General features: G+C 45.6%; 1 protein-coding gene across 1 annotated transcript in view; it reads right to left on the reverse strand.

Annotated features, from left to right (window-relative positions):
- Nucleotides 1–13,476, reverse strand: part of MDGA2 (MAM domain containing glycosylphosphatidylinositol anchor 2) — a 383,424-nt gene that overhangs the window by 113,462 nt on the left and 256,486 nt on the right. The window lies entirely within an intron of this gene.

The raw sequence follows: 13,476 nt of genomic DNA on the forward strand, positions 1-13,476 counted from the left end.
AAGACAGCATGGAGAACTGTTGGGTGGGAAGGGGTCTGAAAAATAACACCTTGGCCTCACAACGGATCACAGCCGAATGGGAATCAGCAGCGTCATGCTGCTGTGCATCAGTCTGCGATGGAGGAACGGGGCTACACTGCAACGCTACACTGCAATGCTACACCTCTGCTCTGCCCAACAGCCGCAGGCAGAACGGGGCATAGCTGTGCCCAGGCTTGGAGATGCCCTTCAAGAAGATGCGGGCTAACCTCAGAGAGCATGGATGAAAATAGCAATACCGATCACGTCTTGACAACTCAGTATATAAGGCAAATCTGCAGGAAATGGCTCCATGTCATCCAGAGAAACCTGAAGGCTGACAGGACAACAGTCTAACTAGGTAAGGAGCAACCGAAAGAGGATAAGCTGTTCTCCATCCCCACTACGGCTGGCACAAAGAGTAAGGGGCTTAAACTGTACGAACAGAGGTCTGAAGGAGGAAGAGCTGTAGGGCAGGGATGGACAGAGGGTGTGTGGAGGCTGACGAACATGAATGGTTTTGACCGATGACCTCCAGAAGCCAGACAGGGCTGTTTCAGGACAGCTTCCACCAGTGCACCACAGCTGTGACACTGGCAATTTCAGAAAGCCCTATGTGTGCACACATTGAGATGAGTATCTTTTTTGCTAATACTGCTTTACAATTTCAACACCCTCTAGCAGAGCAAGATGTTTGGTTTTCTGGGCTCAGAATTAGAGAGCTTAGTTTGAAAAGGATAATAAAACCCAACAGTCTCTCTTCTCATACCACTAAAGAGTTAAATGGAGGAGATATGGAGAGATGCTTATGCTTTCCCTCCCTACCTCTCAAAGCAAAATAGCGTGTGTTGAGGGTAAGAAAGACAATGCAGAGAAAACACACCTAATGAGATCATTCAATAAATAACAGGCTGCTTTACCGATGAAAGTGCTTGGCATGGCTTCACGCTGTAAGCCCCAATGCATCGTAATTACCCTTACAAAGCAAGTTACAGAAGAAACTGCATCTGTTGGCCATTCCAGTGCAAACCAGGACCTGCTAGATAAAAAATAACCAACCCTTGGTGCAGAGGTCAATACCTCGTCATTTCATTCTAACGAGGAGCAGGCACCGCTTGTGCCTCTGCCCCCCTGTGTGCAGCGCAGTCCTGCCACGAGCAGGAAAATGGGGATGGACACAGTCTATTACTTGTTACAAACAGAGTAAAAAGGAGAAACTATAATAAATCTGAATGCTAAAATAAATCTGAATAAGCTGCTACACCTTGAGGGAAACGAGCATTTAAAACAGGGATAAAAATGGCTTTAATGATAAGAATATGTATTAATGGGCATATTAACTACAAAAGTGGAAAACTGAGAAATATTTATCAATTGCGAATGTATTGAATATATTTTCAAGGGCCTGGACTACCTAGAAGTAAAAATTCCTCTAAAAAAAAAGGTAGGATACGCATCCTCTTTGTTTACTCTCCAGAATTTTTATTTACCAACCCAATAATAAATGAAAGGTGTGAAATTTCCCTTTTATTACGTGGAAAGCTTCTGAATGTAAGAAGGAGAGCATGAGAAATCCCGTTATTGGCAATTTTCTATCATAAACTTTCCTCAAGAAAGCCGCTTGCGCAGCTTACAAACGCTGCCACCAGCCCGCAAAGACCTTACACTGCAGACGACTGTGGTCCCCGCAGCAAGAAACTGAGGTCAGAGAAGTGCACGGAATTGCTGCTTGATAACGACAGGCACGATTTAAATCTCTGTGCACCCAGCAGAATGATGCTCCCCAGACAGATGGTGGAGCTACGTGCAAGGAGCACGAGGGTAAAATCCATACCCTACCAAGCCGTTGACACAGATGCACAACCTACGTGTCCCGTGCTCTTTGAAACCCTTCATCGGCTGATGCCGCTGGCAAGGCTCCTATCGTCTTCAGTGATCTAACTCATAACGGGGTTTCTTTGCTGGGAGGAGAAGAGTACAAGAGGACCTCATGCAACATGGCCAGCACAGATTTTTCCAAAGCCTGATGGGAGCAACCCAAAGGAGGAGGCCATCCAAAAAAAAAATCACTTCCCTGCAGCAACAAAGATCCTCCTAGCTTTCACAATGACTGCTGTAATGAGTCCAGCATCCTCTGGACTAGCTCCATCAGAAAAACCTGATTATGTCCCAGCACAATCGAGGTCTAATTTCGTTCCTGCTGGTGAGTGAAAGGAATGTGCCTGCTGACACCATTTTTTTCTCCACAGGTAAAATGATTTGCAAAACTTCATATTAACAGCAGTGGACAACACATCGGAATAATAAAATTAAAAACAAAATCTGCCATGAGGGAGTGCAGAGAAAGTGGCAACCTCCCTTTAAATATGTATATTGCCTTAAAAGACTCTATTTTATGAGACACTTATGGTCACAAAGTCAAACATTTGAAAGTTAGACAGGAAGATAATGATTTATAGAGCAAAATAAATAAGCATGTAACCAAGTACATGATGTAACACAGCAGCACGCATGGACAGAATTGGGTACGTGCCTATGTCAATCCAAATAACCTTAAACTTCGAATGCCTCACTTTGCAATCATAGCTTTAGTTGAAATGCGTATTTCTTTTAATTATGGGAATAAGTCTCCTAAGTAATATGGGACAACAAAAAGGAAATATATTTACTTAATATCTTCTTCAGTTAAAATGGCCAATGGCAAAAAACCCCAGCTGAATGGCCAACTTAATTACTGCAATTCACCTTTCCATGAGTCCGTTGGTCGTTGACTTTGTTACTCCCAGTTCTTGTCCTACACGAAGGGCATTTCCCTGCTCGGGCTAGCCATGGCCACAGCACCCTGGCACCCCCCTCCAGCCACCGCCTTCTCAGCTCCAGAGCCCCAGCCGACCTTCCCTCCTCCAGCAGAACTGCTGGAGTCCCTTCGTGATGTTTGCTGACCTTTGTGGCATTTTTTTTTTCCCTAACTCTGTTTTTTTTCCGAACTGTGACATTCCTTCTCATTCTGCTGTTTACCACTTTCTCATAATAATTTCTAGGGATTTCACTAAACGCCACAAGCCCTAGTAAAGAGTCTCATGAATTTCCCTCAATGCTTTTTGGTTGTAACTCACTGCGTACATTTGATTCCTATCTCCTAACTAGTTATTAATTGTGAAGCTGGTCTCTCTTTTATCATATCACAGCATAGTTTCTTTAAAATGGCTTGATGCACAATACAACGCCAGAAGAAAACCTTTGCTCTTGAAAATACCAGACATAGGAAACAAAGCTCCATGGATGGTCCACTGTCCATGCAGGCGTTCCCATTTGCTCTCAAAAGCCCATGAAAGCCTTTCCAAGAAACAACCAGGGTCTTTTTGGTTCCACCCGGGAGGTGCCGAATATCTGGCAGCTGTGCAAGCCGACAAGCTAACAAGCCTGGGTGCTACCACCTTTTCCTCCCCTTGTGTTATCTCTGACAAGGTCCCTCTGCAAGAACAGCACCGTCAGGAGGAAGTAACTGCCGGTTTGCAAGCCGGGACTAACGCTTGCCTTGCCAAGGTGGGAGCAGAGCGCTGCCCAATTAGGCAGGACCTAACTGTGCCGTATGTCCCCAGTACCTCCCCTCACTGCTACAGAACTTGGAAGAAAGCTCCAACGTCAGTGTATCCCCCTAGAAATCATGAAACCAATACCCTACAAAGGAGAGCAGCCAGGGCTGTCGCAGCTCTGCAGCGCTTTAGCACTGAAGTGGGACGGAGCATCACTCTGACCCTGGGAGCTCCTCACCCTCACCCCAAAAAAGCCCTGAGCATGAGCCAGACGGCAGCAGGATGTCCCTGGGTGCCCCACACCTTCAGGGATACCAAATCTGCATAAGGGCCAGGGAGCTTATTTAACAGTGTGTGCAGACACCCTCCCCTACAGCTTCTCTGGTGCTGGTTCCATCCTATTTCTCATGAACTTCCACAGCCCTTCCATCCACTTGCACTAGTCATAAAACTATTAGAGAAGGCACCATCCAACAACTATTTACCCAGTGCTGAAAGCCATGCTGGGAAGAAGCAAGGCGAAACACCACAGAAAGATGCTCATCTCACTCGTACAAAAAGGGAGGGACGCACGTGCAAGACCTTCCTGACTCGCAGAGGGTTACATTTATACTGGAGGCTTCCTGCCCACCTCGGTGGCATTTAGGATCAGAGCATCCATGTGCTCTGGGGAGGACAATCATCTTCTTGCATCAGCATGAAACAAACCCAAACTTCACCACATTTCAACCTACCATTTATGTGCACTGAAGGTCTCTAATAGAGCACAGATGCTGTTTGCTTCCTGCTGATCCTCCCTCTCCTGAGGGTCAAGGGGAGACCCTAGCTCCACACAACTAACGTGAAAGACCTGAAGTACCGATACGCCAGTGTCAGCAAAAAGCTACCTTGGTTAGGAGGGTGCAAGTTTCTGTGAATAAACCTGAAAGAAATACCGATGGATTAAAAAGTGCCATTCTCCCAAGGTTATCGGTTTGACTACTCAGATCCTGGATGCTATCTCCAGGAGAAGCAGAGCAGTCAAAGACACCCTATTCTGATTCTTTGTATTTTAAATATAGATATTCAATGTTTGCATCTACTCCTATTCCTCGGCTCATTCTCACTTCTTAAAAAAACAAAAAACTTTTTGTCTAGAAGACTGTCTTTGGTCTTGCCCTCAGACACTGCTGTTAACTGCTCTGTGGTGTAAGACTGTCTTCTACATGACCAATTGGCAGAAAGAAACCTCTATGAATAATTCAATTTTTTCCAATAACATCGGTGTTTATACTTCAGGTTCTGGGGTACTCGCTGCTATGCAGTCTTTTGGAATTTCTAACAAGAAAAAGATACATCTCAGGAGGTTCTCTCAGCGGCTATAGTTTTAATATTAAATAAGAAAAAATTCAAATGATCTCATTCTCGTTTACAATTTTCCATGTTGCCAGCATTTGCATATTCATTACCTCTCCAGGTCACTGACACACATTGCCTTTGACCTTGCTAAATGTCAAAAAGCTCCTAGTATTTTGCTTTGCTGATCAAGCCATCAATTATTTCCACATATTTTTCCTCCCTTGGTCCATTCAGATAAATTACATACAAAGCCATAATTGCTTATGCACTGTGCTGAAATCGTTCTCTATCACCTCTCACTGAAGATTTTGTAGAAGAGATTTGGACTGTTGTTTTACATAAAATCACTGACAGTTTTCTGGAAAATTTCTAGTCAAAGAACAAAGGAGCTGGGAACTCTACCCGTAGGTTAAACACAAAGACGGAGGTAACAGCATCTGGACTGCCTAAACATATGCCGCCGCAGGGCAGGCCGAATCTTTAGGCTCGGGCAGGCAGCGGCTAACCGTGCCACGTGAGGGCAACCCTCGGAAAAACCTGCAACCCAGGGATGCGGAGCTCCTCCGACACCACACACCAGGATGGAGAAAGCAACTTCAAAAAGCAAACCGCAATGAGAAACGCAAATGGGAGCAACATGCGTTTTGAAGTTTTAAAGTTGTTAAAGTCATTTATTCCCATACTCCAAAGAGGCATGAAAAATGGCCCGGAAATATAAAAGTGGCAAGGCTCGGTTCCAGCGCTTTTTTAGCCTGCCCTGCCTCCCACCACAAACTGCCTAAATCAAAACCAAATCCTATCTACAGAGAAGGACGTTGTTCAGAAAGTATTAAACCAGAGTCCGGGAATGTACAGGGGTATATAACACTTGTCCTCAATACTAATCGGCATCTTCCTCTCTAACCTTTCATCATAAGGGGGGGAAAAAAAAAAGTATAACTGTGATGTAAATAACATGGATGTAAAATGTAAGATACTGATTTCCTTTATCATTTCAACCTGCTTAAAAAAAGATTTGAATGATTATTTAAAAATAAAGGCATTTCCCTCACTCAATTACTCTCTCACCTACGGAGATTCCCTGACCACCCCCTTCTTGAATACACTTTCACAGTTAACATTTTATAGGCAGATTTGAAAACCCAGAAGGTTTCAGTCTCTGCGAGCTTTACTTGCCCTCCTGACCCCCACTCACAAACAATCCCATTAACTCGCCTGGCTCCGCGCAGCAATATGAATGAAGAACTCGGAGTGCAAAAATCTAAGTAACGAGCTGCTGTCACGGCCCCGGGAACCACAGGGTGTGTTTCTCCGGAGCTGGAACTCGCTGGGAACGTCCCCAAACCAGAGCAGCGTTCCCAGTGCCCGTCCCCTTCCCTCCCCAGCCCCACTCCCCGCAGGGCTTTGTCCATCCAGCTTCAAAAAAAACCCGTCCACGGACTCACAGTCTGTCCGTCTCCCGACAAACTACTGCAGGGATTCGTCACCCAACCTGTTAAAAAGTTTCCCGTAATTACATTCCTAAATCTCCATGAGTGTTAAGCTCATTAATTCTAGTTCTATGTTGGATGGAGAACACCTCCTTTCTTTCTTTTGCAACAACCTTTTAGTTCATTATTAATATAATATATAATATTTACATATAAATATTTAATCAGACACATATTTAGACAGTCACAGAATAGATATGGCAATTTTTCTGAGCTGCCAAATTGCCTGTCTAAAGCATGAAAGATTATTTTTTTCCCATCCTCAGCTGCAAATAACATCTACAAGCAAAGCAAAGCAAAGCGGACCCAATTCTGAACTCTCTCCTGCTGATGTAAAACCTGAACAACTAATTTATGCCCCATTGATACACTCCAGATTTGCAATGATGCACCTGAGATCATAATTCAGCCTCATATTTCTTACTAATTAGCTCTGTTCCATTTCAAATATAATCCCTGAAGAACGTTCCCCTTCAGCGTGATTTCATTAGTTGTTTAGAATTTATTACCGAGTAGGATTGACATACATAAACTGGAACTCAAACTGAAAGGAAAATTCAGAGTATCACAGTGTGGCCGACGGTTCTGCCAACCAGGTTACCGTGAAATATCTTTGATGTTTTAAGAGGCTTTACAGGTACTTGGAGACCAATGCATTTGGAAAACAGTTTATATTATAAACAATATTTTATCTAGCAGCAAAGTAAAACCAGAGCATATAAAATGGAAGCCCAACGTGCAGCAATGTCCACTGTGAGAAATGATTCTGTCCTTCCTGCTATCATCACTTGATAAGGTACACGATGTAAACATTTGATTATATTGTACCTGATGGCATTTTTATTTCCCGAGCATTCTCTTCCAGCAGTAAAAGTGGTGCATTTAAATTATCACAGGATCGCATCCTGTCTGCCAACAGCAGGCGTTTATTTATTTATTTTAACTTTTATTCATCAAAATTTGTACACAAGAAAACGTCCGGCGCTGAGAGCAGGTGCAGGGCTCTGAGCATCGTCACCGCATCCAATTCCCACCTTCTGCTTGCGTTTCTCCTCCTCAAACCGAAGTGGAACAAGCCACCTTTAGGGGCACGAGCCTAGAACAGCCCTTCCTTTTCAGATGCCACCCTCTCAACTCAGAGCAAGGAAGTCACGTTCTAGAGACCTTCCTGGGCTCATGGCAGGAAGATTCGTGGCTGGTGGGGTCCTCTGATGGGTCCCCCAAGGGTAGGCACAAGCTTCAGCAGGAGCTGGGGCTCTGTCTGGACCAGCATCCTCCATCTTTGGGGGAAACCAAAAGCACCAAAAGGACAGTGCCGCTGCCCCAGCACTTTAAGTCCCCACCAGCCAGCAAGGTCTCTCAACAGCCACGCGCGTGCCTCCTCTGCCCCGCTCAGCATCCCTTTCCCACTCGCAGGCACGCAGCCGTCCACGCCTGGGAGATGAACTGGTTCAACTCTGGACCTGCCGCTCAGTGAGGCTGATTTTGTAAGGTTAGCCCAGCCCCCCCCCCCCCCCCCCCCCCCCCCAGAACTGCTCACGTCATTAAACCTGTGGAAGGGACCCTCCTGCACCCAGCAAACGGCCTTCCCCAGGCACAACGCTCTCCAGGACGGGGAAGGAAGACGCAGAAGGATAAATGCCGTTCTCTGCAGGGCTCACGTGTTGACCACGCTACAGATGACAGCACATTCAGAAGAGCCCAGTCACGGGTAAGAAGTAAACAGAAAGTCCCTGCAAAGGCGGCCATGGAGGAGCTGGCTGCACAGCAAACCAGGATGTTGGGTGGTACCTGCTCCTCTCCAGGGCAGAGACACCAAGACAACTCCTGGGAAAATCTCTGCTCTCCCAAAGCTGTCTCTGCTTGCATGGCTCCTGGGGAACCTGCGCCAGCAGGACTTCACAGACCAGGCTCTGCTGACGACTTACGTACGACGACAGACCTCCCTCAGCTCTGTCCCTACCATCATGACTAGCTTCATCCTTCTTTTACTCTGTGCGGAAAGGCAAAGGAGAGCAAGAAATGAACTCAAGCACTTTACAGAGTGGTCTTTTTCTCTTTGTTTTTCCCCCAGAGATCTCCTCCAGTCTCCCATGGGAGATGGACACCACAGGTAACAACAGTGACCAAATCCCACTACAGGTGTTCAGCTGCTCTTGCTGCTGGTGCTGTACTTCCATGATCCTAATTAATCTCTCAGAGAAAAGCTAGCAGGGCTCATAAAATCTACCAAACAATAAAGATCAAAGTCAGCGAAGCCCATAGCTTGTGATGAGTGCCAACACACCTAAGTGAAAATACCACAGGATAATAATAGCAATAAGCAAAGGATACGAGGTTTATTGATCAAATCTGATATTGCGTGTCTTTCATTACAACAGCATCCTCAGAATCTCATCGCCAAAGCCTCTACGGTAGGAACTGTTATCTCTACTTTACAGATACCGACCTAAGACAAAGAAAAACCATCCCAGACACTGTGCTTAGGACAGGCTCTGCTCCTTTCTGTGGATGCTTTGCTCTCCATAGCCACGCAGGGAACACAGGTACCCAGCTTTCAGGTGTTACGTTCCTTAAATTCCTCTCCAAGGCCTACTCAGTCCTCAAAACAAGTATCATCTCTGCTCTCTGCTGTATTTTACTGTTGAACAGGCACTTCAGGACGTGACAAGGATTGCATGACTCAAAGTGTACCCAAAAGCACACCGACCACGTCTTGTTCAACACACCTGGGCTAAGAGAGATGAGTCTTCCTTTACTTCTGGTTTCCCATGATGCATTTTCATTTTCCTATTAGAATTATTTGAATTTGATGGTAAAAATGAAAAATCAAAAGTTTTAAACCACACCTTGAGGCCCAACTGTGACAAAGTACAGAAATCAGCCATTTTTCTGGAGAACTCATTCTGGGATCCAGACATCGCTGAGCATGGACTTAAAGGGATGGCAGAAGAAAAGAGAGGTGAGGAAAAGAAAAACTCTGTTAAAACCGGTCAGATGAACTGAGAGCAGGTCAAATAAAAAAACCCAAACAAACAAAACTTTATCTTTGAATTTATCTTTAATTTTTCTTTAGTTTGAACTAACAGATATGACCTACAGCACTAGTTCCACTGAAAAATTTGCCCTGTGGAGCAAAATAGAGTAATACACCGCTTTGATGAGACAGGAAACCCTACTCCCACAAGGAGAAACTCTTCTGACGCCCCAGAGAACGGGAATGTACCCAGCTACCAACGTCCATGAGCGTATCTGCTCACACACCCACGCACCATATAAAAAGTGAAATCAATGAGTTGTTATAGAAATTAAAGTGTTTCACCAACTATCTTTCCCTGCTTATAACTGATAGAAGCATCTAAAATAAATATTATAAAATTACTGAAAATAACTGATTTTTATGACAATTGAATAAATGCCATGCTCGTTACGGAAATGATGCTGAAGTCAATATGAACACACGTACCTTCCTCCCACAAGAAAAATAATCAAAGCATTACATAATATCTGCTTTGTCTATTCGTCTCCAAATTGTCACTGGGATCTGAATAAAGTGAGCAGAAATCTAAAGAAGAACACATTAAAGAAAAATCTCCTGTAAATACCTGTTATACTCCTGCTTATTATAAGCGTTCTCAACTTGTGTCTCTCATCTCCTTCAGAATATGTGAACTGCTGCATCTAACGCAGCACTAAAAATACATGAAACCAGAGCTTTTTTCCTCCAGTAAAATATTTTAAATAATAGCAATCCATGCATCCACCAGCTGCCTGATGCCTTTGGATGTCAGCGGGAGTTATCCCACTGGGTCCACCAGGGACTGGCTCACGTCCTGAAGAAGTGCAGCTGGTGGAAAGCTCTGGGGTCCTCAAGACAAGAAGGACATGGAGCTATTGGAGAGAGTCCAGAGGAGGCCACAGAGATGATCTGAGGGCTGGAGCACCTCTGCTATGGAGACAGGCTGAGAGAGTTGGGCTGGTTCAGCCGGGAGAAGAGAAGGCTGCGGGGAGACCTTAGAGCCCCTTCCAGTCCCTGCAGGGGCTCCAGGAAAGCTGGAGAGGGGCTGGTGCCAAGGGCAGGGAGTGACAGGCCAAGGGGAATGGCCTGAAGCTGCAGGAGGGGAGATGGAGATGGGATGGGAGGCAGAAATCCTTCCCTGTGAGGGTGCTGAGGCCCTGGCACAGGGTGCCCAGAGAAGCTGTGGCTGCCCCTGTCTCCCTGGCAGTGTTGAAGGCCAGGTTGGATGGGGCTTTGGGCAACCTGGCCTAGTGGAGGGTGTCCCTGCCCATGGCAGGGGGTTGGAACTCGATGGGCTTTGAGGTCCCTTCCAATCCAAACCATCCTGTGATTCAATGAAGTCCTCATCCACATCCTGGAAAACATTCCCCAAGACCCAGACTCAACCATCTCTTCCTCTAACATGAAATGCATGATTACCTACTGTCCTGGTTTCAGCTGGGATAGAGTTAATGTTCTTTCTAGTGGCCAGCATCATGCTTTGTTTTGGATTTAGGATGAGAATAATATTGATAACACACTGATGTTTTAGTTGTTGCTGGCTAGTTGTAGTGTCTACACTAAGTCGAGGACTTTTCAGCTTCCTAGGCCCTGCCAGGCACAGAAGAAGCTGGGAGAGCAGAGCCAGGAGAGCTGACCCAGGCAGGCCATAGAGATGTTCCCTGCCATAGAGCGTCATGGTCCAGACAGAACTGGGGAAGAGAGCCAGGAGGCGAGATCGCTGGGCATCAGGGGTTTTTGCAGATGGTGAGCAATTGCATTTGTGCATCACTTGGTATTATTATTATTATTATTATTATTATTATTATTATTATCATCATCATCACCACCTTCATCATCATCATCACCTTCATCATCTTCCTTTGTTATCTTATGAAACTGTCTTTATCTCAACCCATGAGGTTTTTTTCCATTCTCTTCCCCATCCCACTGGGTGGGGGGTGCGTGGTGCTCCGTTACTGGCTGGGGCTAAACTACACCACCTCCCTGCTGAAGAAAGTAACAGCATCTGCTTAAAGGCTTTGAAATAGAGAGCAGGGTAAGTGATGCAGAGCTCACTGGATAACAGAAGAGTTTCTATGACTTTCAAAGATTTGAAATAAAGTCTTCCAGGGCAAAATGTGGGACACATCGCAGCTGTTATACAGAGCCATGTCAAGCGTGCTTCTGAATACTTGTTCTTCCAGTATTTCCCAGTGAATTGAGCTTCTGAGGATTTTAAAAAAAAAAAAAAAAAGCAAGCAAAGCTGAAATTTACTTTTATTACCTGAAAACACACGTAACAGAGCTCCTTCTGGGCTCATAATGCTCCCAAGGACTGAGATAAGAAAGTCTTGGCATTGGGGATGGGATGGCCAGCTTGCCCCAGCCATTACTTTGTGGGTTTGTTGTTTGTAACTGCAGGACTGGATTTACCTCCAGAGCTTTCCCACTGAAGGTCTTGTTTTATCAGAAACACCCTCCACACACCTATTTGTACATGAACTGAATTACTTGAAGAAGCCTTCATCATCCACATGTCCATCATCCACACATCATTGCAACCAACTCAAACCAGGATGTTATACTAACCATGCTGGACTCTGCATATGGGAAAGATGATGTACACTGGCAAAAAGAGAATATAAACTAAATGGCTAAGATGGAGGGTCCAAGTGGCCAGAAAACAAAATCTTTTCTAGTTCTCACAGTAAATCAGTGACAGAAAAGGGGAAAGAAGCCACTTTCCCTCCTCCTTATTCATGAGGACCATTGCTCCACTGTTTGCACAGTGGTTCTTTTTTGCAGATTCACAGGGGACTCTGCAGATCAGCTCTTACTGAGTTTGTTTTCGTGCCTCCTCTCTGCCATTCAAGATCATCAAGGCCTGCAACACCACCTAGGCCAATCTTTAGTCCAAGCTATCCAAAAATCTTGCACATTATCACCTTTCTCACCCACCACTGTTGCTCTCTGAGGAACTAGTCTTACCCGACCATTTCCATGAGCTACGCTGCTGCCATCGTCCCGAGCTGTCCCAACCCAGTGTCCCGAGAGTGACAGGCTGGGGAGTATCACGGCAAGTTTTCACAACCCTGCCTTGCTTTAATTTACAACCGTACTGAGCAATCTTTTCTTGTGTTTTTAATGTTTGCAATGGAGAGCAAAGACATGTCCTAGCAAAGCTGTGGTAGCCAAAATATGCCACATCCAGCCTCTGTGCATACACCTGATAAACTGCAGCAACTGAAAATCCCTGCGATGGTTTTGCGCTGCTGCTCTCTGCATCCTCCCCAGCATCGACCCCTCCTCTCTTGCACCGTTCCTGCTGCGTGGGCCCAGGACACGGTACCACCAGCTCTAGCAGCCCTGACAATGACCTGTGCCCTGGTGACACATCCATTTACGGGACAGACATCCCACATCCTACATTCTGCCCTTCCTCATCTTTCATCTTCTACCTTTTCATGACGTTTACCTTCTGTAAATCACCTTTTCTGTGCAGCTAAAATTAAACACCTATAATGACGATGGCTTGTTATAAGAGATGTGAAAGAGAAGCTGTGTCATCAGTAGTCTTAGTCATGATAATCACAAAAGCCATCATCACAATAACCATGATCATGGAAAAAATGACATGAGTAAAAGTTCTTGTGCCAGCAAGGGCCCCCCAGTGCGACCACAGCTCTGAGTTACGGCAGCTCGTGCAGGCTGGTCCAGCCCATTCGTACAGGAACCAGTCTACTACAATCTGCATGCTTTAAAACTGCCATCAGGAGGAGACCAATCCCCCTGTGATCTTTTTATGCTCTATAGGTAAAGACCTCTCTGGAGGATTATCTAAGATCCAAGCCATTTTCTGCAACCTCTAGAGATGGAGCCCAAGACACCTCTGCTCCCAATTTAGATACATCAGTGCAGGCAGGATGAAGCCAGTCCTGATGCAGATGAACCCATGACCGGGCGAAGCCCCGGTGAGAAGGCTCCAGCTTCCCTGCAGCCTTGACTCTCAGGAAGCTCTTGGTGTCACTAATCCATGTGACGGCTGGCTGGGACAGAAGCGTGCTTTGATAAAAAGCTGTGCCAGCACACCAGT

The sequence above is a fragment of the Balearica regulorum genome, chromosome 5 (assembly GCF_011004875.1).
Source record: "Balearica regulorum gibbericeps isolate bBalReg1 chromosome 5, bBalReg1.pri, whole genome shotgun sequence".
NCBI classification, from domain to species: Eukaryota; Metazoa; Chordata; class Aves; order Gruiformes; family Gruidae; genus Balearica; species Balearica regulorum.